Here is a 22,161-nt window from a genome sequence, read left to right as displayed (position 1 = left end):
CGAACTCCCAACCGCGAACTCCCAACCGCGAACTCCCAACCGCGAACTCCCAACCGCGAACTCCCAACCGCGAACTCCCAACCGCGAACTCCCAACCGCGAACTCCCAACCGCGAACTCCCAACCGCGAACTCCCAACTGCGAACTGCTTTGACTGACGAACGCAGCCATTTATATCCCCCGTGGCCTCGCTCCCCCACCTTCGACCCTTTACCTCCGACCCTTCACCTCTAACTGGCTCCCCATTGGACCGAGGAAAAGTGGGCGTGAATGCTTTTTGATCCATGAATTTGCATATAGCGACCACACTCCAACGCCCTGGAGGCGGGGCCAAATCGCCCCACGTTCACCGATAGGACGGAACAGAAGTGGGCGTGAGTCGTTTTTGATCCGTTTTCCTCGGAAAGTCTGTGATGTTTCTGAACACGCTGCTCGGTGCGCGCCCTGCACGAGTCCAGTATCGGTGCCCACAAGTGGCGCAAGAATGGTGGTGATGCGATGGTGGCGAGTTGTGACGGTAAAGGTCGTGGCTGTTGTTGTGAAGCGGCGTTGTGGTTGGTGGTTGTTGTGTGATGGCTGTTGAGACGTGGTTGGTGGTGGTAGTAATGGCGGCTGGTCCAAAATAAAGATAGTAAAAGAAAAACGGCTATCCTGAAGAGTCGCAGCCCGCATAAATGACATTTATTCCCTCTAAACAACGGGTTTGGGCCTAACTACACATATACTTACAGAGATATCTCACCTAAGGGACCTGAATGGTGGTTTGTGAATTTCGTCAACCACAACAATATATATATATATATATATATATATATATATATATATATATATATATATATATATATATATATATATATATATATATATATATATATCTCCTTCAACTGCTTCATCTCGCTAGCCCCAGAATCAATCTATTCACTTCCAAGGTTTTTGTTACCTGTGAATTTGGAAAGCCTACTCTTAACCCCACTGTCAAAAGTCATTCATTTATTTCGTATGCAGCCTGTGGCTGCTGGTTGCATCATTTCTGGGAATGCTGGTGTGCCAGTGATGGAATGCCCTCTGTTGGTTAGGATTCCGGCAGATGACGCCCAGTTTAACGTCCATCTGAGAGGCAGCTCACACATTGATGAATCACGCTGTCTGTGATACACCCGGATGACAGTTTATAGCTGGGTCAGGATTCAAACCCAGGCGAGACAGCTTAGAGCGAGAATGCACACCTCTCGGATATCTGGCCATGATGTGGTGACTCTGCTCTCTATCCACTGAAAATATTTTTTACTCATTGCAATCCTCTAATTTATTTTGACTTCCTAACTCTGGAGATGTCGCCATGGAGAACCGAGCTGTGGTATCGCCATGGAGGCTTGTAGGGATGAAATTTGTAGAGCGCTCGCCATGTGGCTAAAGCACTCAAGCTAACACTCCCACAAAACGGTTCAAGAAACATTGACAAAACGAAATGTATAATTTTTTATATGTACCTATTTATGTTGAATTGACAAGTTGTATAATGAAAGCAGATGGTACGAAAAGGGGAAACTTCATGTAAAATAAAATTGTACATTTTCAGTGGGTGAGCCACCGTCCAAGGCACTGCATGACAATAGGGGCCAAAGGCAGGTGAGTGGGGCCAGAACTGAACTTCAGGCTGAACTTTGTGCAAGTCGATTGACATATTCAATAACGGTGTGAATACTATTGCCGTGTATGGCCATGGCTTGCAAACGAACAACCAAGCAGCTTGTAGAGCATTTGTAAAATGGCTTAAGCATTCAAGCAAGTACTCCAACAAAATAGTTGACATGGAACAGCTGGCTTAACAAGCGATTACCGGCAAGCAATCGGTCATATTAAACACCTGGAGACATATGAAATTTCAAGCAATGACCAAATTGTACAAATGAACAGTTTTTTTAGCAGTCGGAATTGCTGCTAAGTTCAATTCTGGAGTTTAAATTTTGAAATTCGGCTTAGTTTAAGAGATTCTCGAGGTTATGGCATGTGCGGAAATGAAATAAAGACACAAACACTGGCGTCGTCTCCGGGCATTTATAAGCATTGCGATGTATCCAGCGATTCATAGATATGATGATCAGGTATTTGATTTGATGATATGAGTGAGGAAAGTGAAGAAAAATGAAAACTTTATTGTTAAGAAATCATTGCGGCCTGTTCCAAGTCAAGGCATTATTCAGCAGGCCAAAAAAAGGTGAATTAAGACCCAGTGAGGTGACCAAGGATGAGCTTTGATATAGGATAATTAAATAAGGCCATTAATTATCTTCAAAAGGCGTGTTTTTATTAACCCAAACACCAAATTCTCACTCATGCACTCCCTTGGAGTTCCCGTGGTATGCAAAGTTCCAGGCTGTTAGATTTCATGCTTTTGGACTTATGGAGGAGACTCACTGACTGACATTTATTATTATAGATGTCTGTTAACATCTCACTTACTTTCTTGGCCACAGCCACCTCCCTCAATTCTCTCAGATGCATTTTGTCTTGCCCTGGAGTTCTATTTTCTCTTGGTTTTCCTTCCTGCTCCTTTACTTCCTCCACTCCTACCTCAATCTCTTCTAATAACCCTTCTGGTCAAGGCTGATCTTGTTTGTTGGAAAATCTGAAGTAATCTTGGGTTTATTTCTCTGATGACTGATTAAAATACAGTACATCATGAAAGTTTGCCAGAATATCAAGAAAGATTTCAGAAGAATAGCAGTGGCCCAGTCCACTGCACCCTAGAGGGTATGGGCTTTGACACCAAGCAGCAATTATTTGCAGATGTAATCTCTCTAATCTCTCTCCTGTGAAGGCCAGAGGTGTTGAAGAGGCGGTAAAAGCTAGAAAGTTGTTGCAGCAAATTATTGGCTTTGACAACAGACATAGTTACAGGTTTTATAGCAATCTGTGTTGATTTCATGGCTCACCCCAGTTTGATCAAGGGGGGTTGTATGTCCTGATGATTAACTCGATTTCATGTTGAGTAGGGCCCAAACGCCATTTCTGGGAATTATGGGAAATCTAGACACTAGTGCGTTGCCCACATAATTTGAGGATGCCTTGCTGCAGTCGGTCTAATCTTGTACCACCATATTTAGCCTAACATCTTTATCATAACATGAAAACTTGTTCCAATCACATCAACTCTCTCATATCTAGCCACACTCATATATATCCATCCTGACAACTCGATATGCTGGTAGATGCTACAAAGACACGAATATCTGTTTATTGCTCACTGTCCAAGTCCCTCGCTGTCAACACAAGTACAAAGGGGCCATATCTACCTTTAATCAAATGAACCAACTCCCCCCACCAGTTCATCAAAATATTTTACTTCCATGCAAATTTCATGAAATTTTAAGAAACAGAAAGCCATTTTAAAGCTTTTAAAACCTCAAACTGAGTAAATGACCCCCAACTGAATGAGATTGGTTATAAGCATTCAAAGCTCACCAAAATTCCCCATTTGATATCCTGATGTCGAAAATCTTTGGGCTCGGGAGAGGTGGAACACACACTGCATAATGTTGCACATCTTCTGTTGTCCAACATTGCGCATTATGCAGTGTGAACAACCCCGCCATCCCCAATCCTCAAAATTCTAGCTTCTAGAATAAACATGTATACCTGGAACCTGACCTTCAAGCCAACGGAAAGATTGATTGAGTTGCTAGTTTGGTTTTACACACTATACCTTCCCTATGACGGACTGGAAATTATCGACCATTTCCGTGTCTGAGGCAAATCAATACCTATTATAATGGTCAAGGCTCTGGGAAGAGTGAAATATCGTATGAAGGACAGGGTTTTCTTATGGACAAAGGAAGTAGGGAGAGAGACAGACACAAACATATAAATTAAAATGCCATGTCAGCAATGTCGAATCCTGTCTTTGTAATTCCAGGTCAATGACGGCTTTGGCAAAATGCCTGGAGAGATTCAAAAGCCTAACATACATACCACTTCTCTGTGCTGGGAAAATAGTAAAGTATGTTGTCATTAGTCAATGGCCGTCTTTATTCATTCACTGCCTGGAAAGGACAAAGAAACAAAGAGGGTAAACTACAGCGGACATATTTTCTCACTGCCAGCCAGCATGGATGGGACCTCACTGTTGGCTCAACATCAGTTGGCTCATCGATATCAGCAGCTAGTGTTGAGCAACAAATACAAGCTAGTCTAATGTTTACCCGGCGTTGACACTACCACCACTACTATGACTATTTTAACAGATCCTTTATATCCACGAAGTAAAGCTATCTTTATGTCCACTAGATGGGCCACCAGGGATGGTTCACTTTGCGAAGCACCAATCCTCCAACAGTATGCATTCGGGTCTGGAATCGAACTAGGGCGAACTATTCAGATCAAAGGTAAGTGCACTTCCATTGCACCATCCTTCCAGACACAACATTGACAAAAGTTCATGCAAATCGCTAACAATGGACTAATTTCTGCCCCAATATCAATAATTGTTCCAAATAGAAAAAGTTAGAACGTTGGCGACTCTTGACTTTATCCTTCATCCGCACTCACCCCCTACTCCCCCTTCATTACCCAAACAATGTTTTCGACCTTTGATTTAAATGAATATTTCTCTTCTTTGAGTATAATGGTGATACGTGTAACTGATTTGAAAGTAAAATAACATCTCTCCCACAAAAACACATCTGTCACCAGCCATCCAGGCTCTTAGTACATTTTATAGACATCTTTAATGACTGATAAAGTTCATCAAGTTTTATCTTCATTTGGATGGAACATTCATTTGAAGCATAAATCATATGATGCAATGTGAATTATATACCATCGTTCATTTTTATTAAGAACATAACATACTGTACCTTTTTATGAAAATCGAACAAAACCTGATGTAAGGAAGCAAAATTTGACACCGACGCAAGACAGTGTCGATGTAAAAGCACCTGGAAGTAACCATCCACCCATTGGGACCATACTCTGTGCAGAGCGTTGGTGCTGCCTTAGCAGTCTCCTTGGCTATTGGGCACAATCCTGGACAGGTCACCGCTCCGACAAGCTGGCACTCATTTTGTCGACCTCAAGATGATAAGCTGTTAGTAATTCAACAGCCAAGGGGGGGTTTGAACTCAGGATCCAAGGATTCTAAGCCCACCACTCGAGCCATGAAGCTATAAGGCATTGGAAGTAATCCACAGACAACAATAAGAACCACAGCCACAACAACAACAATTATGTGTTATAAAATATCCTTTTTCACGTGTTTTACTTCATTAGTATATCCATTCCATACTGAAGCGACAGGAAGGGTCATGTTATCCTCTCTGGAGTATGTGTGTGTGTATATGTATATATATATATATATATATATATATATATATATATATATATATATATATATATATATATATATATATATATAGTGTTACGGCTGTGGAAATTCGCAAACCACCATTCAGGACCTTCAGGTGAGATATCTTCATCGGTACATGTGTAGTTAGCCCAAACCCGTTGTATAGAGGGAATTTATGTGATCCATTTGGGCTGCGATCCTTTGAGTTAGGTGTTTTTCTTTTTCTATCTTTTATTTCAAACACACAACATTTCAACAACCATGCCATCCCCATCACAGCGCCAACCACGCCACCTCCACACAGTGCTGGATTAACCATTAGGCAGACAAGGCACGTGCCTTAGGGCCAGCCAAAAATTCGGGCCAAAAATTATTTTCACATTAAATATTTGTCTTTTTTTGTATTAAATATTTTGTTCTTGAATCAGTTCATCTTTTGTCTGGAGTCCATTTCCATGAGCTCGAGATCTAATTTAAATTTTTCAGGCCATTCTCTAAAATTTCAAAATGTGCCTTAGGGCCAACCGAGGCTTAATCCGGCACTGCCTCCACCATCTACGCTACTACATCTTTGCCACTACGTCCGCTTCCGAACGGCAAACAAGGGCGCCAAGGAAGGAACTGCGAGGACGCGTGGGTTTTCCCGCCTGTTTTTCCCGCCATTTTCCCCACACTTTGGAGTGGAGGAAGGGCGATGCAGGTCAAAGGTCAGAGGTCATGTTAAGGTGGGGCCTCTTTTTGGGGGAATAATTCTCTGGCCCAGAGCCAAAAAATGACTCCCCCGGCCCCCGCACGGAGCGGGGTGGAGGGAAAGCGTGAGGTAATGCCCTTTTCGGGAACCCTCTCGAAGGAAGGTGGAGCCGGGAACAGGGCGGGGCAAAGGGCGGAGCCCCGCGCGATAAAAGACGGACACGGGCGGGCGCGCTAGAGCTTCCTCTTTCGCTTCTTCCTCTTCAGCCTCTTCCTCATGAGCGCTTCCACTTCTGCCTCTTCTTGGTCGTCTTGGCTGGCGGTCTGGTTGGTCTTCGGGAAGAGGTCCTGCGAGCGGCCCTGTCATGAAGGCCCGGACGGGAGACTCGGCAGCGCCCATTGCGAGGTGGACCCGTGCGTCCGGACGGGGAGTGCCGGAGAGGGTTCGCCAGCCGCGAGAGAGGTCGGGGCCAGGCGTGACCATGCTGACGGTCACGGGAGAGGGACTCACCAGACACAAAAGGGAAGTCGCGACTTCTTTCTTTCTTTTCTTTGGGGTTTTGGTGTGAATGTCCTTGGGTGGTGCCAGTCTGGCTAAAGTAGAACTGTTTGTGTTGCCGTGTGTACGTGTATAGTCAGTTGTAGCTCTGCATCGTTTCTTTTGTTACATTTGCTTTTTGTGCATAATTGTTTTCACTGTTATATGCGCATTTTTGACTGTGTGTGTGTGTGTGTGTGTGTGTGTGTGTGTGTGTGTGTGTGTGTGTGTGTGTGTGTGTGTGTGTGTGTGTGTGTGTGTGTGTGTGTGTGTGTGTGTGTGTGTGTGTGTGTGTGTGTGTGTGAATAAAACGCTTGCTTGTTGACTGTTCCCGCATTGCTTCGTCTCTTTTTCTTTTTATTGACCCTCCATCTTGCATCACGGAAAGGGGTTCGTAGTGGGTGCAACATCCCAGTAATTAATCTGAACCGTCCAGGTCGACGATAACACTGCTCGGTTATCCCGATAGTACGGAACGGGCCGCCCAAGCGGCTCGTGTCTGGAGTCGACCTGCGGCGAGGTACGATCGCCCGGTTTACCATCCGCATGGGTACTTAGGTAGGTCGAGTTTGGCGAACAACCCTATCCTACGCGGGTGGCCGATTGGCACGATTGTGGTGAGGTCGAAAGGCCCACCCGTGACTAGCTCCCGGCGTTGGTCCGAGAGGGTCACGACCGAATTGTCCGTCCGGTGGGCGACGTGCCGCGACTCGAGTTATGCGGCCGTTCGCACGCCGGCGGGCGCGAATTTGCAACAATATATATCTTCTTCTTTCTGCTGCTCCTGTTAGGGGTCGCCACAGCGGATCATCCGTATGATCCACATAGTGATTTGGCACATGTTTTACGCCGGATGCCCTTCCTGACGCAACCCTGGTCGCCTCTTACGACACAGGGATATGGTACACCTATTTTAACCGGGGTATACACCGGCCCAGTACACTGGTACTCATTTCGCCGACCTCGGAAGGATGACAGGCTGAGTCAACCCGCTGGTGTATTAATTCAGTGGCCCAACGGAGCTTGAACTCAGGACCTTTTGGATCCCAAGCCGCTGCCCTAACCACTGCGCCGACGCCAGGCTCCGCAACAACAATATATATATATATATATATATATATATATATATATATATATATATATATATATATATATATATATATATATATATATATATATATATATATATATATATATATATATAATCAGAGCCTGGTGTTGGCGCAGTGGTTAGGGCAGCGGCTTGGGATCCAAAAGGTCCTGAGTTCAAGTCCCGTTGGGCCACTGAATTAATACACCAGGGGGTTGACTCAGCCTGTCATCCTTCCGAGGTCGGCGAAATGAGTACCAGTGTACTGGGCCGGTGTATACCCCGGTTAAAATAGGTGTACCATATCCCTGTGTCTTAAGAGGCGACCAGAGTTGCGTCAGGAAGGGCATCCGGCGTAAAACATGTGCCAAATCACTATGTGGATCATACGGATGATCCGCTGTGGCAACCCCTAAAGGGAGCAGCCGAAAGAAGAAGAAGAGATATATCAGTCAATCGAGGCTCAGGTCTGTAAGTCTGTGGTGGATGCGATTACCATAGAATGCTTCAAGGCTGTCGGGATTCCTCCAGATCTCTTTCAGTTTAGTGTTAAACAGCAGTTGTTGCTGTCTGAAAAGGTAATCACGCATGTTTACGCTTTATAATATTTTCACTTCTGGTTGGGGTGCCCCATGGAATGCCACGTTAACACAGCATTTTGTCCAAGGAGGAAAAAAAAACCCTTGTGGAGGGTGTATATTTTATTAGTATTAATATTGTTTTGTAATAATATTGATATTATGCTATTAATTATCATTAGTGGTGTTATTACTTTTGATATTAGAAGCTGCTTTAGAAAAATGCCATCATTAGCTATCCTAACAGGGATATACACCTTAACATGGATTTCATCCAAGGCGGAAGACCCCTTTGGGGAGGAGGACAAATTAAGTCACTACAACCTCTATCATGTGACCCTTAGTCCTGTCAAGTTTGGTTGAGATTGGATAAGTAATGACTGAATGTATCACGGTCAAAAACACAGAGACAGACAGACAGACACCAAATTGCATATTTTAGTATGATAATTTTACATCCTCATTGACACTCAAAGATAGACTTACAGTATAATTTGTGAAGTACAACATGCTATTCTCTTGATTAAACCCATCAGTGAATCAACCGTGAGACACACCTATTTCTTCTGAAGCATAAATGTTGTTTGGTTTGATTTAATTTAAGAAATATTTCACAGGTGAGAAAATACCTGGAAGGGATTATTGACTGTCTCTTTAACGCTTAGAAAAAATATAAGATAACGCAATATATTTTCTGGTGTCAGTGCCAAACACCACAAATACTCATTCAATTCCTCATTACCTCCACCACAGAAGATGAAGGAGGTTATGTTTTCACCCCCTCTCTGTCTGTTTGTTTGTCTGTTTGTCTGTCTTTGTACACGATATCTCAAAACAGTGTGGACGGATTCGGACGAAACTTGGTGGACAGGTTGGGTGTGTGACCACGACAAATCGATTCGACTTTGGTGAAGATCTGGATCTGGATATGAGAATTATTTAATTTTTAAAGTGATTCTTCACCATTGAGAGATAGGGCCAAAAACGATATAGTACTAATGCATAGCATGATATTTCAAAATGTATTGGGCCTGATATGTTCTCGTGGGTCAGGCATTCCTTGGTGGAGGTATGCGCTCTGCCGAGTGCCCTTCCTGTCATCAATGTAATGACACCCATGTTAATTCCTACTGGCCCCTACAAACAGTGTAAACACATGTTTACTGTATGTTGGGTAAATCGCACAAACTTCTCATGAAACCCAAACCTCCCACATCAATCCCAATACAGCTCCAGCTCAAGCTATCTTCCTTTACTCCGTCTTGACACTTGTCTAATATGTAAACGTTTGTGCAATAACACAACAGGAGGAACGGAGTGCCGATCTGTCATACCCGTTGCTTTAAGTCATTCATTCTCAACTCATTGGACCCAACATCGCCGAAATAGATCAACTTATTACTATTTGTCTGCAGGAATGATGAGTCCTCACGTTCGATGTAATCTAGGCCTACCAGAAGCTCGACTTCATCAGGCTACCGAGGACACCATCGTGGTAGTAATGACTCGTGCCGTGGATGAGCTGATGGTTAATTCATTAGGTCGAACCTGCTGAGCCATGTTCAAGAAACAAAGGAAGAAGGCCGGACGTAACGAAGCTTTTCCATGACCCTCTCCCACCCCTTTTCCTTTGATTCCCACTGCTGCACCATCTGCTTCCCGCCTTGTCTCTCTGCCTGAGTTGGTCTCCCTGGAATATGAGGATCCATATTTTGTCGTTACATGTGTGATTTTGTGTGTAACAAACATAGAGCTGTTGAGCATGGTAATAGTGGCATCAAACTTGTAGACAAATTAAGTCAGGTATACTGTACTAGCTACTATTAGGATAGCCATATCATGTGCAGGGAGGGGGGGGAGAGAGGAATGGGTCGTGGGGGTCTGTAAGCCTCGTAACCCATCATGCGTTAAAAATTTTATGGCATGAAATCAGGGGTGGTTCCAGAAAATTTTCGAAGCTCACCCCCTGTCGCCCTCCCACTGCCACCTAAATCTCTCGTTGAAATCCTAAATTCAATCGCAAGGGCTGCATGTAGTGAACAGTATTTTGATACCATTATCCTAATAATAATTCTACAATGTACTGTATAACATCATTAATTCAATGAAAATAAATTTCACAAACAAGCAACGATATTTTGTACCTTATACAGTACATAGTTTACATGAAAATGAGATTTCACAGCAAATTGGACGGGTGAGGTAGATCTAGTTCACCAAAATGTTCTAAAAAATAAATAAATAACTCTAAATAATGCTTGGGATATACAGTATGTAGGAATGTCTTACATTTGTCCCAAATAGTTTGAGTTGAATTCCCGACCAGACTGTAAACTCGGATTGCTGCTTCGCAGGCGCGTCAGTGTTCTGGGCAGAAGAATAGGTGAATGCTGGAATCCGTTAGCTGGTATGCTCGACAGAATGAAGAGAAATTCAGGTGGTGATAGGAAGGGCAGAGAAGATGAAGAATGAGGTTTTAATGTTGGGATATACATGAGCACAACAGATGGTAGAGCCTGTGCTGGATAGTTGCAAAGCCACTGATGAGGGAGGGCCCTTTTTGGATTTATCATGTTCTTGGTGGGATGGAAAGATGAAATGAACAGGTGGTTGAAGATCGAAATACTGGGGGACAAATAATACACAAAATATGGTGAGATAGAACACCTGGGAAAAAGGTATAATTAAGTTGTGACAGTTCGTTAAAGTGATTTTATTGCACATCATTATCAGGAACTGAAATGTACCATGGAATGTGAAGAGCATTTTTTTTTGAGTGCGAAATAAGAATAGAAAGGCAGGTGAAGAGGGTTTGGAAATTCTGTCTCTCAGTTTGTGTGGAGTGAAAACAAGCACACGCATGACGAGACTACTGCCATGGATTGGCAAAGGCCTTGAGCAGTCAAGCCTCTCAGGAACTCAACAGAATACTAACACCAAGGTGCAACATGTGACTGCAATGAATGCAAAGGAGTGAAGGCCACCGCAGGTGCATGATCAGTCACAGTGTAACACCAACTGGGTGGTCGAGTGGGAGTGAACATCTGGCACGGCTCACACGGTGGACACAGTGAACTTGAACCAACTACAAAGGCCTGTCACAAGATAGGCCAGGCACTACTTGGGCCTCAGCAGTTGTGCTTCAGCAGCAGTTTGCTTGCCAAGAACTCCAAACCTGCAACAAGTCCATTCAAAGAAACCAGTACGATGTTCATCCAATTGTCCATCCACTCTCTTCACAAAGAACCTCCACTGACAATCTTGTACTTTTACAGAATCCTAACACGTTTCCTCTTTTCTGCTTAGATTCATTTTTGTTGCCTCATTGATGGAAACAGAAGCTTTGAGGATCACCCCCTCTTCACACCTCAGACCTCTATCCACTAGCTTGAAGATTCGTTGCGGGTCTCGGTTTCCCCAGCATCGCGAAGGCACCTGAAACTGCTGAAAGTCTGCATTTAAATAATTCAGAAGTTGAACTTTGTTCACATAGTACGTCCAGTGTTTCTGGCACTGCTCCACTCTCAAGGTGTTGAACAGCAAACAACAGACAGAAAGAGGAACTAAACTTTAATACTGAAACCGCATCACAAGACCACTGTCAAAGAAATGTAATAATCTCAAATCCAGGCTTGGCCAACATCACGTGTGCTCCATCATGCTACCTTTACCCAAACTCATAATCTCAATATATTGTTACGGCTGTGGAAATTCGCAATACACCATAAAGGGTCCTCAGGTGAGATATATCGATAAGTTCATGTGTAGTTAGCCCACACTTGTTGTTTAGAGGGAATATGTGTGATTCATCCGGGCTGCGATGCTTTGAGTTAGCCATTTTTCTTTCTCTATCGTTATTTTGGACCATTAAGCTGCCAACAACGCAAACACCACCACCTTTGCCTCTTTACCTCCACAACTCCATCCCTCAAACATCGCTTCACCGCCATTCCCAAATGACGCCCGACAACCACCAAACCACCACAGCAAACCCCCCATCACCTTCGCCTTTCTCCTTCCATAACCATCGACCACACCACCAGTCAACACCAAACGTCGTGCTGTCCAGGGCCCGTTCGGTAATTGATGCCGAGCGTGTCGCGCCACGGGTACGAATGCATTCCTCTCAGGGAGAAATTCGGATCAGGAAGGCTTCACGCCCATTTTTCTCCGTCCAATGGGCGAGCGTCGGGCGGTATGGCCCCGCCCCCAAGCGCGAGTGAATATGGGTGCCTTTACGGGAGAGAAATTCGAATCAAGGGAGGTTCACGCCCCTTTTCTTCCGTCCAATGGGCGAGCGTCGGGCGGTGTGGCCCCGCCACCAAGCGCGATGGATGCGAATTCCTCTCAGGAAGGAATTCGTATCAAAAGAGGCTCACGCCCCTTTTTGCCACACCAATGGCTGAACAGAAGGTTGTGTGGCCCCGCCTCCAATCGCGTTTTGATCCTAAAATCTGCACACAGGCACCTCCCCCAGCCTATAAAGATGCGAGCACAAGGCGACTCGCTGCTGGTCGAGTGAAGACGGAGGTCGTCATCAAGGTTGTCGTGTGGGGGTTGCTCATCTCGTCGTTGGTGCCATCTCGTCGCGGGATTAGAGTCAGCCAGCCATTCCCCTCGCTCGACCCTGAGCATCGACAATTCTCCCCCCCCCCCCCGCCCATCCGCACTGAGATAGTGTCGGTCGCCCCGTTCCTTCACCACCCTAACCATGGTGCCGACAAAACCATGATTGCGCAGAGCACGCTGGAGAGGGCTCACTGACCACGCCAGGGGCACGGAGTCGGGGCACAGCTACGCGGACATTGCGGCTTGCCCTCCATCGCATCACGAGGATGCGGGTAAGACCTTCTCGGTCTCGTGGACCTGGCCGCACCTCCAGGGTCCACGTACATTTGGTCCACGGACCTGTCTGCCTCCTTGCCTGTTAGGGTGGCTTTCGTTTCCTTTGCTTTTTGAATGAATGATGTGGTGCCGAGTCCCGACGAGTATAAATGTTTAAGTGTTGTAAATAATTATAGTCGGTAGTCGTGCTTTTGCTTTTGTTGCATTTTGTCTTGACTATTATATGTGGATTACTGTATGACTGTGAATACGTGCTTGTCTGTGTGTGTGTAATAAAGTGCTTGCTTGTTCAGGCCCCCCGGACAAATGGACGCCAACGTCGTCAGACGGAATGAAAACCCATCATTCTTGTTAAAAAAAAACAGCTAAAATTTATGAAAAAGCGGCCGAAATTGAAACCAACACAGTAATTACGGTCGCAATAGCAGATATAACGGAAACCAACACGTTTATTCTACACACAAGAACGGTCGTGACGGAAACAAGAACGGACAATCCCGAAATAGAACGGTGGGGAATGGAAGCAACATCGGTTATTTCCGTCGCGAAACGGCGGAGACCGAAGCGAAAGCAATTAATTCCAGTTACCATAACGTGCAAAACATGGCGGTTTGAAAAGTTCTTGAAGTTATGGTAAGTTAACTTTAACGTAGTCTGCTTTGAATATATCATGTCTGTTAATGAAAACCCGTTTATGGTTCGGGATATTATACAAGCAGCGATTAAATGCGCCCTCTTGACGTAATGTGTGGCTGACATTTCGTGAAATTCGTGCCCCCGTGCTGCAGCGATCAGTGACGATTGATCGTTTATATTTGCAAGAGGTAAAATTTGATAGTAACAATAAATTGCAAATTCCAATAAAATAACAAAGTTAATATGAAGTAAAAACTGTAAAAAGATCCCATACACGATCCCCTATGTTGAACTGGGCCTACACAACTCGCGATCCTTCACTCGGGAGCTCGAAATACAGGCAAACCAAACATTATCATCACAACAAAATTCGGTTTAATAAATTGTTAAAACTCCATCAGGTACTACCCACTATATATTATCTTTATTACATTTATGTTCGAGGCACAAGCACTAAAAATTTACATACCGTAACAGGTCATTCTACTGCATCCGCCATCTTGTTCGCACTACAGTAACCGGAATGAACCGCTTTTGTTTTGCTCTCGGACGTTTCGCGACGGAAATAACCAATCTTGCTTCCGTTCCCCACCGTTCTGTTTCGGGATTCTCCGTTCTTGTTTCCATCACGACCGTTCTTGTGTGTAGAATAAACATGTTGGTTTCCATCATATCTGCTATTGCGACTGTAATTACTGTGTTGGTTTCAATTTCGGCCGCTTTTTCATCAATTTTAGTTGTTTTTGTAACAAGAATGACGGGTTTTCATTCCCTCTGACAACATTGGTGTCCATTTGTTAGGGGGGCCAGTTGTTGAACTTTTTCCCTTATTTGAAAGCTCCATCTTGCATCACGTAAGGGATTGGTAGTGGGTTGAAACACCCGATAAGTAATCTGAACCGTCGAGGTCGACGATAGCTCCGCTCGGTTATCCCTGCAGTACGGAATGAGCCGCTTAAGCGGTTCGTGTCCGGAGTCGACCTGTGGCGTGGTACAACTCCTCGGTACACTACCCGCACGGGTACTTAGGTAAATCGACCATTCAGTGATCGGACCCTATTTCGCGCGGGTCGAATGCGGACCGAGTTGTGGTGAGGTTAAACCCCCACCCGTGACTAGCTCCCAGCATTGTTCCGTGAGGGTCACGACTGAATTGTCCGTTCTGGTGGGCGAGTTGGCTGCTATTAGAGTTACGCAGTCGCTCGCACGCCGGACGGGCCAGAATTCGTAACAATATTACTTTCAAAACTTTTCACATTTTATTAAATTTTCTAATGCTTGTTTTACATTTGTGCTTGAAAGACTGATGTTGGGGTTTATATAGTGACATTGGGGTTGAGTGAACAGTATCAGACATGACAGACAGACATAGCAGGTAGACATGACACAAATAGACGTAGCCACCGACAGTTAATGAGGTAACAGTGTCCTTTCACCTGAAATGAGTCAAGGGTAGATCGGAGTAGACAGACTCAGCAAGGTGGTTATACAGACTGGAGGAATTAGACATGGGATTGGAGCTGAAAAGCTGAAGTACCGTAGTTTGGTTACCTGCAGCAGGGAGCTATGCGAGACCCTCTAATTTTTGTATACAATGTCAAGGCTCGTGGAGAAGGCAGAACAAACAATGGATCAGGAAGTCACAGAATAAAAGGAATACAGTAGTCGAAAACGAAGGGGGAAACGCACAAACAGCAGGGGGGGGGGGGTGAGGGACAAAATAGAGGCAGACTTGGAGAAATAAGGGATGTGTGGGGAGGAATTGGGGCTAGAGGAAGAAGCAAGGGTGAACAAGATGGACACAAAAGCAAACTCCCAGGAAGGAAAAACTGGAAATTTGTGAGTGGGGGAGTGGTGGTTTAAAGATGGGTAGAAAATATCATGGTTTTGAATGGGGGTGATCTGATGTGGTGGTCAACAGCTGTCTTGAAGCCCTGGCAGGAGGAATGAGATTGAAGGGACTGTGAAAGTTGGTTCCACAGGCAGGAAAAAAGAGGAACGAATGAGTGGACCTCAAAGTCCATCACCTTTTCAGCCTCTTGCCAAGAGATATGGATAACTCTCAAGGTCCTGCATCGTACGGCCTTTCAACTGAAAGTGTGATTCTATAATGAAGTGACAACCAACTGTCAGGAACTACATTTACCCACTGGTCTGATGCATAAATGTCTTGTAATATGTGAGGAGGTGAGAAGTGCCAATACTAGACTTTGCTTCGCAGAATATTCCGAGGCAACACAGCTCTGGAAGAAACTGAAAATAGTCAGCCTAAGACACGTGACTGATAGTGAAGTCAAGGAGCTTCAAATAATATGCCTTTGCTGGAGGTTGGTGATGGAAAAAATATTGTAGGATTTTCCACCCGGCAAGTCTTTGTGGACGGACACATTTTAATTTTTTTTTGTGGACAGACACATTGTTTTTGAAATTTTCTCTGAGCTCTCCTGGAAGCCCCGTATTCTATTTGCAAAAAAAAAAAATTCACAGAATTTGGGATTTATTTTCGAAACTAAAAGTGCTTTACTTTTTCACAACTTGAGTTTACTTTTCCCCAAAAAATTATTGACACTTGTAAATCTCTCAAGTTCACCTCGTGACTGAATACTGCTCGCACATTTGGAACAGAGCTCTTCCCTCTATGCTGTGTTTCCTTGATCGGGTACAGTGTAACGCATTTATACTTATTGGTCACTGACTGTCAACCTTAAGACTGTAACGCACAGTGGAGCTGTCACCACTATGGCAATTCCTGTACACAATTATCAGCTATACTTCCTCCATCCCTGATACTTGTACGTTCTTACTCCAACCCCTGGCTACAACGAGCCAACTTAACTGTTTGTCTCTGCATTCACAAAGAACCAGTAAATGTACATCCACTTTTTTTTATCCGCACCATGAAACTTTGGAATCAAACTGCCTCTTTATGCTTTTCCAACTATACCCACGACCTTCAGATGTTCAAGGCCTGGATCGATAAGCTTTCCCTTCTTTTGCCTTACTCCTTCCTTTTCCTTCAGGTCCTTTGTTACAGGAGGTCATCCTAAATGACTCTGGGTGTTGCCCCTTTCCTGTAACTTAAGATTTAAATTCAGTATATATATATATATATATATATATATATATATATATATATATATATATATATATATATATATATATATATATATATATATATATATATATATATATATATATATATATATATATATATATATATACATCCAAGCTGTCTCCGCAAGGGCTTCGAGAAGCAGTGCAATATCGGGATGTTTGGACAAATGATGGAAATATATCCAATATATAAAGCTTTTTCGAACCACTGACTCGCTGACTGACCGATATTAAAGATCGGTACCTTCCAGGTGTCATAGAAAGCTGACCTTTTGCATGCCAATGGACATCGAAGCCGATACATCGGCAAAAATCACAGAACCGTTGGAAAGCATCCGTAAATAAAATATAAATAAATGGGGAAAAAAGAAAAAATAAATGACAAAAATGCAGGTGAGTGACTCGAGACAATGGGGAAGCACAGTTCGTTATTGTTTACAATGTGTTAGCATACCCCACTAGTATAATATACATATGTGTGTGTGTGTGTGTGTGTGTGTGTGTGTGTGTGTGTGTGTGTGTGTGTGTGTGTGTGTGTGTGTGTGTGTGTGTGTGTGTGTGTGTGTGTGTGTGTGTGTGTGTGTGTTTTACATCCCTGCATATCATATCACCAGAAAGAGTGGATTAATTAATCACTCTCAGGCTTACTAGGTATCTCATAGCCTGTTATAAGTGATCAAGAACATCACGCAAGGGAACTGCACATGTTTAATAAGCTCAATACTAATTAGTTGAGGATACACTGAACTAAGAACCTTTACCTGCTAACCATTGGCTGAAGCTTATGTCTTCGGAAACACTACCTACCAATTGCTTAACCGACTAATTTGTCGTTTGGGACACTCCTGAACTCCCATGATGAGTGTATTTGCTTTATTGGACCCATTGGTTCAATCACAGGACCACAGTTGCTCCACCACTTTGCATGCAACATCATACATGGAGTCCGTTTCCTTGAACGTACAACAGCAGATCCATTCAAACTCACACATCTGTTGATTAACATATACCATTTCATATGCTTGCCATGTTAACGTCTCTCTTTAGTCCTGTTGATATCCTCGCTGTACCCCTATAATCCCGACTTCTCCAAGGTACCTATCTAACACCAGTTTAAACCTATCTATCATTTTTTTCTGCCACTACATTTTCGGGGAGACCATTTCATGCATTAACATGAACTTTGTAATCGTTTCGTATCTGGTTTGGTGATGTAATGAGTCAACAACATGAACTTCTGAATGTAATGAGCAACAAATTCTATCATTTTACAGTTTTCTCCAATTTTTGTGACCATATCAATTTATGCAGCAGAGATGTGATGAAGAAAAAAAATGGAGGTCAAGGCCCATGGAAGAGATGAGATAACTGGCAGAGATTGACAAATAGATCAACTCACATTTAATGTATATAGTTTATGTACCGTTGGATTAAATGTGGTTTGGTCTGTTTGGAGTTCCCATATGTGTACCTAAGCCTCGGAGTTCACGATGCTAGGATCACACATTCCAATCCCAGAAACTGTTGATTTATTTCCCCCTTTTTTCTGTGACTTCGATAAGTACACTGATGTCTCCTTGTTCCTTTGTCCAGCATGTGATATATGAGGCGCATACAAACTCCACTACGAGCTATGGACAATGTAAAAAGGATTTATTTATTTTTTCTTGAAAAATAATATATTCCACATTTTCTGTAGTACATTCCATCATGGAGGGACAACTTTTTTCAGGGTGGTGTCATTTCCATTCTCTGAAGTCAACAGTGGATGTACTGTGAAAATAAGGGAATATAATTATTTTTAATTATCTGGTAGCTAATAACTATATTATTAAGAAAACTTCCTTACAGTTGGAGTGATATCAAGTGCAAAGCACTTCCCTCCTTCAAGGTCTGCACATTATCAGACAATGAGTGAGATCATAACAAGTGTGAGATTGTGGAGTTGTTGGAGTATTTAGATGTTAAGTATATAAAAACTGAAACTTTCTACCCCCCACTCTCCCCAAAAAATTAAAAAGAAAGACAAAAAGTATTGCTGATTATTTTTATTGACACCAACCCCCAACTTTTCTCCCACCCCCTCTTCCTTTCCCCCAAGCTCCTATTCACAGCAAACCCATGAGCCGGAACAACCACTCTCCCTCCACATTTCATCATAGGAATGTCCTGATGATGTCATTTGGTAAATAAACTTGATGGAAGATGTTTTTGTGTTCTATGTAGAGAAATGCAGGTGGTGATAACAAATCCACAGAAGATGAGGAACAAGGTTTTAATGTTGGGATACACATAGCCCCCATGCAGCAGACAGGATAGCCTCTGCTGGTGAGTTACAAAGGTACTGATGCTGAAACATTCTAGATTTACCATGTTCTTTGTGAGATGTGAAGAAAAACTCAACATTAGGTTGAGAATTGAAATGTCATTTACCTTTTTTAAATTTAATCTTACACTCCTTACTGAAAAGATCACGTGACAGCTTCCTTTCGAGTGCAGCTCATTTATCGAGAACATTGAATTTCCAAAATAATAATATTCCAATGGCCATTTGTTAATCTTTTTAGCAGATGTAACAGAGAAGCTCACAAAACAGTTGGCAATTGTGGTGAAGCACCTTGATTTTTCACCATGAAAGGAACCGTTAAGTCACTCTGTAAGGTAACTTCAGGTTACTTTGTAAGGCTCACAGCAAGTGTGTGCCCATTGTGAGGCAAATCAGAAAACATAATCTTGCAAATATCATGGATGAACTCTCCAAGCAGTCACCTTCCTCAAAATTATGATGGCATGACCTTGTCAAGTCAGTCTCTGTTGTGCGGTCCCCCTCCAACCCCTCCTCCCTCACTTCAAAAATTAAACTCTGTGTTTGTCTTCAGATCTCGTGTACCCAACACATATCCTGTTCTGTCAACATATTGCTCCCTCATACCCACTACTGTATACTGGACTTTGTGTCGCTTTCACCCGAGAAGGTAGAGAAAGTTCAGTCCAACCTCGACCCTGCTTCATCTGTGGACCCAGGGGCATCAGTGGCCATGTTCTGAAATCCTCTTCAGTTTTCTTGCTTCTCTTCTGTCTGCTCAATTCAGCTTGTCCTTCTCCCTTAACTGCCTGCCATCTGCCTGCAAGAAGGATGCAAAAACAGATCTTCTCAACTACAGACCAGTAAGCTTGCTTCCAAATAAGCAAAAGTAATGGAATCCATCATTGCTATACCGGTCATCTATCCTTTTTTGAATAGCTTGATCTCTCACTAACAGTTTGGATTCTGTACTGGTCACTCAATGTTGGAAATGCTGCTCCTCCTCTCTCAATGATGGTTGGAGGTCCAAAATCTCAAATAAATGATCAGGACCATGTCCCTGGACATATTTTGGCATTTGATAGTCTGATAACCTGCTTTGCTTTCCAAGATCTATCTGTGGCATTCAAGACCACCTTCATTCCTGGATGACCTCTCTGATGTTCTAGAAACCCCTCTCTCCTTTTTACAGATGACTCTACACTGTCTCCTACAATACCCCCTCATGCTCATAGGCAGTCAACATCTGGATCACTCGACATCACCTGCATCACACAAGTACCTCAATGTCTTAGGTGATCTGGAAATTATTAAATGCTGGTCTGGTATGTTGAACATGTCCGACAATCTTACAGTCTCATCCTGTTGCTCCAGAAGGATTGTCAAACTAACTCACCTATCTATTTCCTTGTCTGCCACTGAAAGTGGTTCAGCCTCTTGAACTTCTCAATCTTACCATCAACCATGACCTCTCCTACATCACCCATACAGGAAAGTTGGCCTCTAAAGCCAGCCACAGACTGGTCATAGCCTGTCTTTCCACGTCTTTCCTTGAAAAATCAGAAATACACACAGTCAATAAGGCCTTTGTCAATAGCCCACTGAAGTACTGCTCTTCATTATGATCATCAGCCACAGCATAACAACTGTCTCTTCTGCATTCTTTGTAATCTAAAGCTCTCAACATTGTTGGACTCTCCTGCTATGAGGCCAAAGCACAAGGTCTGTTGCTGTCATATCACAAACAGACCAGTGCTCTCTCAGTTGTTTAACCACCACTCCTCTCGTTTATCTCCCTCTGCTCTCTCAGCCCTCTGACCTGCCCCAACCACACCATGATGAGTATTCTTCCAATAACCCACTCCTGGTTAAACTTCCAGAATCCAGGCTGACGATACACCTCAACTATTTTGTTCTTCATTCCTTCTGAATGTGGAATTGCCTTTGAGAAGCTGTCATCGCATTCCTTTCTTGACTTCAAACAGGCATTGCACGTCCATCTCATGTCATCCCCCATCTTTATCAGCAATTTGTTTAACTCCCATTAACCCTCCTAACCCAACCCTCTAACTTGCAGATTGCAGTGTTTCTCTCTCTCTCTCTGTTTCTCTCTCTCTCTCTCTCTCTCTCTCTCTCTCTCTCTCTCTCTCTCTCTCTCTCTCTCTCTCTCTCTCTCTCTCTCTCTCTCTCTCTCTCTCTCTCTCTCTCTCTCTCTCTCTCTCTCTCTCTCTCTCTCTCTCTCTCTCTCTCTCTCTCTCTCTCTCTCTCTCTCTCTCTCTCTCTCTCTCTCTCTCTCTCTCTCTCTCTCTCTCGCTTTCTCTCTCTCTTTCTTTCTCTCTCTTTCTCTCTCTCTCTCTTTCTCTCTCTCTTTCTCTCTTTCTCTCTGTCCTATTTTGCTGTTTGTCCATTCCATTGCCTTTTTTGCCCAAGTGCTGCACCGCTACCTTCCGGTCACCTTGTTCTTCAATGAGCCTCGATCTTGTGGAGAGAAACAAAAAGCAACAATTAGTAGTGGTGCATTCAAAGTACACCACCCCCATGCCCAATAAAGAAATAACAAATCTTCCAGTGCGCGACATCGCCGGGGCGCCTTTGGCACCTGTCGATGCCACCTTGCAGCCCATGGAGTCGGAATTGGGAGGGAGCAGTGTATAATAATTGATTGATTAATTGATTAATTGCATAATTATAATAAGTAAATAATAATCATAAAATAATTAATTTCTCAATCAATTGCTGAATAGCATACCCTAACCAATACTGTTCCATCCAAATCTGTAACTTTTTGAAAATTAAATAATTAATGGAAAAATGCATAACTAATTGAATTGATTAATCAATAAATCAAAAATGACCTTTATTGCCAAATCACTTGGTCACTGTCATGTCCAAATATCGGCTTCCGAGCTCAAAATGCGCCTGAGATATTGCCCAGATGAGAAATAAATAAGTAATTACTAAATCGATAATATTTAAGTAATTAATTGATTAATCAAAAAATAAAAAATACAGCTTTTGCCAA

The sequence above is a fragment of the Eptatretus burgeri genome, chromosome 8 (assembly GCF_056783735.1).
Source record: "Eptatretus burgeri isolate ZD-2024b chromosome 8, Ebu_testis_v1, whole genome shotgun sequence".
NCBI lineage: Eukaryota > Metazoa > Chordata > Myxini > Myxiniformes > Myxinidae > Eptatretus > Eptatretus burgeri.
The sequence above is the reverse complement of the archived record's forward strand: the minus strand, read 5'-3'. Positions refer to the sequence as shown.